The sequence below is a fragment of the Oryctolagus cuniculus genome, unplaced genomic scaffold (assembly GCF_964237555.1).
Source record: "Oryctolagus cuniculus unplaced genomic scaffold, mOryCun1.1 SCAFFOLD_59, whole genome shotgun sequence".
Classification (NCBI taxonomy): Eukaryota; Metazoa; Chordata; class Mammalia; order Lagomorpha; family Leporidae; genus Oryctolagus; species Oryctolagus cuniculus.
Genome location: NW_027208260.1, coordinates 632,003 through 637,470, shown reverse-complemented (window position 1 = coordinate 637,470; position 5,468 = coordinate 632,003). Strand labels below are relative to the sequence as shown.

At 38.4% G+C, this 5,468-nt stretch overlaps 1 pseudogene; it reads left to right on the top strand.

Moving 5' to 3' along the window:
* Window positions 1–5,074: 5,074 nt before the first annotated feature.
* Window positions 5,075–5,142, top strand: LOC138848094 (U6 spliceosomal RNA; annotated as a pseudogene).
* The last annotated feature ends 326 nt before the right edge of the window (window positions 5,143–5,468 follow it).

Sequence of the window (5,468 nt, the reverse complement as noted above, 5' to 3'; positions counted from 1 at the left end):
TACTGGGGGAAACCTTATGATTGCAATGACTGTGGAAAAACCTTTGCTGAGAAGTCAAACCTCAGAAAGTATCAGAGCCTTCACACCATGGAGAAAGCTTATAAATGAAATGACTGTGGAAAAGCCTTTGGTCCCATCCTTGCATACCAAGGATAAATCCCACTTGGTCTGGGTGGATGATCTTTCTGATGCATTGTTGGATTCAATTGGCCAGAATTCTGTTGCAGATCTTTGCATGTATGTTCATCAGGGAAATTGGTCTATAATTACTTTCTTTGTTGCACTTTTTTTCAAGTTTAGGAATGAAGGTGATGTTGGCTTCATAGAAAGAATTTGGGAGAATCGCCTCTCTCTCAATTGTTTTGAATAACTTGAGAAGAATTGCAGTTAGTGCTTTAAATGTCTGTTAGAATTCAGCAGTGAAGCCTTCCAGTTTTGGGGTTTTCTTGGTAGTGATGGTCTTTATTACTGGTATCATTTCCATCTGGTTATGTGTGTGTTTAGGTTTTCTATATCTTTGTTGCTCAATTTAGGTAGGTTTTATGGATGGAAGGATGGTGGAAAGCCTCTTTGCTGTACTTCATAACTCATAAGATATCAGAGTATCCACACAGGGAATTTTCTACTTGACCTTTTTGTGCAAGTTATATCTCATGAAATATTAGAGAATTCACCAAGGGGAGAAATGCATGAATATAATACATGTGAATAGCCTTTGTGGTGCAAATCAGACCTCATCAAACATAAAAGAATTCTCATGGGGAGCAATTTTATGAATGTAATGACTCAGAGCCTTTTACCATAATTCAGCCCTCATTGTACATCATCAAATTCATATAGGGAAAAACTCCTTTGAAAGTAAAATCCCTTTAATTAGAAGCCATACCTCATAAGACAACAGGGAATTCACGTGGGAGAGAAACCTTATGGGTGTAATGAGTGTTGGAAAGCTCTGCCCAAATCTCTCCTTATATCAGAATGCACAACATATATATCTAATGAATGAAATAAATGTGAGAAAGTCATTTCACATAGGTAATGCCTCATAATCCATCATGGAATTTGAACAAGGGAGAGACCTTAACAATATAATGAATGTGGAAGAGCTTTTCTCCAAAATTCATGTAAGTATTGTGACAAAACCTTTTGCTGGAAATCACATCCTATCCAACAGAGACTCATGTAAAGGAGAAAGCTTATAAATATTATTAGAGTCAGAAGTCAATGGTACATCAGAGAATTGACACAGGTGGTTTCTTAGGCATATACTGATTGTGCAAAAACATTTTCTTTGTTTCAGGCTTGTATAGACACAGAATTCACAAAAGGTGATAGTCTTTGCATGCTGTAAATACAATAAAACCTTTAGCCAGAAATTAGACATCAACAGACTTCAGAGAATTCATAAGGAACAAAAGTCTATGCAATGAATTTGGAAAATGTATTTCTGTTATAAATCAGTCTTCAATTCCCATGAATAGACTCACAAATGAGAAAACATGCATGCATACAAAAGTTTTGTACCATAAATTATCTCTAGATGGTAAACTAATATATCACACAAAAGAAATATCATGAGTGTAATGGAATTGGGAAACCCTTTGCTATAAGGCAGATTTCCAGAAAGCTTAGCAAGATTACAGAAAAGTCTCTGAAAATGTAACATGTCTGAAAGATTTGTTGGCATCACAAACTGGAGGATAGCTCAAATGCATGTGTTTTTGTGCCTGGCATCCAAATTGATATCTCTTTTTCTTTGATGAATTCCTTGTTTATTTATTTAGCAGATTTAGAGACAAAGGATTCCTGTCCATTGATTTACTACTATATGCCCACAATTGCCATGGTAAAGTATATGGCAAAAACTGAGTGCTGGGGGCTGTGAATCTGATTCATCACTGATAACATTGAAGACATTGGTTCCTGGTTCTTATGCTGCTATGCATGGAAATGTTTCTCTAATTTCATTTTCAAATAGTTCATTGTTAATATAAAGAAATGCTTCTAATTTTTAAAATTTCATTGAAATAATTTGTGATTAATGTGTCCTAGTCATGCATTATTACAGGGTGTAGTGCAATATTTGCACACATTTATGCAGTAAAAAGTGATCAAGCTAAGCAACTACAGTTTTATTAAGTTTTTAAAGAGTTATTTATTTGAAAGACAGAGTTACAGAAAGAAGTAGCAGCAGAGAGAGAGAGAGGTCTTCCTCTGCCGGTTCACTCCCCAGATGGCCACAATGGCCGGAGCTCTGCCAATCTGATTCCAGGAACCAGGAGCTTCTTCCAGATCTCCCACTTGGGTGCAGGGACCCAAGGACTTGGGCCATCTTCTACTGCTTTCCCAGGCCATAGCAGAGAGTTGGATCAGAAGAGGAGCAGCCAGGACTAGAACTGGTACCCACATGGGATGCTGGTGCTTCAGGCCAGGGTGTTAGCCCACTGTGCCACAATGCTGGCCCCCAAGCAACTACAGTTTCTAATTCTTCTCCATGATTTGAGACTACCAGCTCCTCTCCTTCAGTTCTTTACACAGAACCTAATATGGTTGAATGTAGTCATCTCATTATATTATGGAACACCAGAAGTTCTTTCTGCCTCTTTGATTTTTGATACCTATTATCCAATCCCCCTCTATCCCTAGCTGCTTCCCTTCTCAGCCTCTAGTAATCACAGTTCTGTGTTCAGATCCATTATTTTCTTTCACTTCCACATGCGACAAGGACCAGGTGACATTTGTGTTCCTGCTTCTGGCTTATTTCAATTAATTTAATAATATTTTGTTCTTTTTTTGTATCTAAAAGAGGTTGCCCTGTCCATTGTTTTTCACTGATGGACAGCTAGATTGGTTTCACATCCTGGCTGCAGTGAACTGTGTTATAGTGGCTGTGTTATGGGAAAATTGCTGTATCTTTGATATGCTCTCCTCCTTTCCTTCTAATAAAATTTCCTTATTCTATATAGCCAAGAGCAAGATAACTCTCACATGGTAGGTCAATTTTTATCTTAGTTTAATTTTTGTTATTTATTTGAAAGAGTTACAATAGAGGTAGAGACACAGAGAGGTCCTCCATTAGCTGGTTCGCTCTACAGATGACTACAAAGGCCAGAGTTATGCCATTCTGAAACCTGGAGACAGGAGCTTCCTCTGGGTCTCCCTCATGGGTGCATGGGCCCAAGGACTTGGGCCATCTTCTACTGCTATCCCAGGAGATAGCAGAGAGCTGTATTGGAAGAAGAGCAGCTGGAACTAGAACTGGCACCCAAATGGGATGCTGGCCCTTCAGGCCAGGGCTTTAACTCACTGCACAACAGCGCCAGCCCCAATTTTTATCCTTTTTAAGGAATGACCATACTGTTCTGCATAACATCTGTACTAACTTGTGTTTTCACCTACCATATATGGTGGTTTTCTTTTCCCATGTGCTCTCTAGCATTTGTTATTTTTTATCAGTTTGGCATAAAAATGATATAGTATTGTTCATGTTTTTGTGTATTTTGAAATCAGTTAATTTGTTTATTAAATCTTTATTATTTGAAAGGTGGATTTAGAGAGAGAGGGAAAGACATAGATAGCTTTCATCTGCTGGCTCACACCCCAGAGAGTTTCAACAGTTGAGCCTGGGGCATGCTGGAGTCAGGAGCTTCATCCAAGTCTCCCACATGAGTGGCAAGGACCTGAGTCCTTCGTCCATCTTCTGCTGGTTTCCCAGGTGTTTAGCAGTGAGCTAAATTGGAAGTGGAGATTCCTAAACTCAAAGTGGAACTCAGATGTTATGCTGGCCTCACAGATTGCAGCTTTCCCCACTTGGCCACAATGCCAGCCCCTCTATCAATTTAATTCCTCAAAAATAGCTCAGTAATGTTGGCATCTATCTCATTTTGTTTTTTCTCTGTTATTATTCAACTTATTGATGTCTTATTTTTGTTCACATTATTCCTCTCAATTGCTCTACCTGAGGTGAGTAGGGCTGCTGTGTTGCTTAAATGAAGTGTATGCTTTAGATTACTCATTTAATGAGTGCATGTCATTCACATAGCACTTCACTGAAGTTCTACTATGTCCCAAATCCTCTTCTAGGCACAGAATTTAGACCACTTTTCTCTTAGGCCCAGATCTTGCCTTTAACATACTACTTGGAATTTAGTAGCTCATGAAATCTGCAGACTGCATAAATGAATGAATATTTTGAGGGCTGTGCTTTTGTGGAGGAACTTCATAGGAGACCGAAGGAATAAAATAAATCAAAAGTATCCACAGTATATAGAATGTATACTATTTTACAAGTCACAGAGAAGAAGAAGAAGAAGGAAAGTAGTAAGACTAGAAAGTTTGTGGCAAGACTAACAGGCGCTGGTCAAGAACTTAATAAGCACATTAGGAAAGCAGTAAGGTTTCTTTTTTTTTTTTTTTGAGGAAAAGTTTTTATTTCTAGTGATGAAATTGGCTACAGAACATTATGAAAGTTTAAAAATACAAAGAGAAATTGTCTATAATTAATAGATTCAAAATTTGACAATCAGTGAATATCATTATTAGTCATTACCAACAACAGTTATTGATTTGAAAGGCAGAGTGACAGGAAGAGGGAACCACTGCTTCACTCCCCAGACACTTGCAATAGCCAAAGCTTGACCAAGCCAAAACCAGGAACTGGGAATTCATTCTGGATGTCCCATTTGGGTGCAGGGACCCAAGCACTTCTGCCATCCTCCGTCTCCTCCCAGGGTGCACACTAGCAGAAACTTGCCTCAAAGCAGAGAAGCTACCACTCAAGCCAGACATTTGTATATGGGATGTGGGTGTGTGGTGGTGATAGCAAGCCCTCATGGATAAAAAAAAAAAAAAAAAAAAAAAAAAAAAAAAAAAAAAGTTATTTCTATGCCAAGGAAATTACTCTGTAGTCTTTCTCTTATAAACTACGTATTGCTGAACCTAGATAATTTTTCCTTTATTTAACAATGACATGAAAATGTCAGTTGAGTTGGCTTTCCTGAAGACCTTGTTTCTTGAATATTAGTGGCTAGCTGAGATAAATTCTTTTCATCTCTTTCTCGCTTCGGCAGCACATGTGCTCGCTTCGGCAGCACATATACTAAAATTGGAATGATACAGAGAAGATTAGCATGCCCCTGCGCAGTAAGGTTTCTTTACCTCCCTGTAGGCTCTGCTCTCCAGAGGTGAACAGGGTCCTCTAAACCCACTTGCTGCACACACAAACACCTGAGTGTTGTATTCTCCCACAGGTGTTGGAGACTGATATGGTGTTCTGATTTATATTTACATAATGGCTAGTGACATCGGGCATATTCACATGTTTTGACCATGTACATTTCTTCTGAGAAATGTCTATTCAGATCCTTGCCTGTTTCTTCACTGTATTTTTTGGAGTTTTTCCAATTCATGTAAATGCTCTGGAAATCTGTAAACATTCAGAGTTTTAATTTTTCCTGCCATCTGTTCAT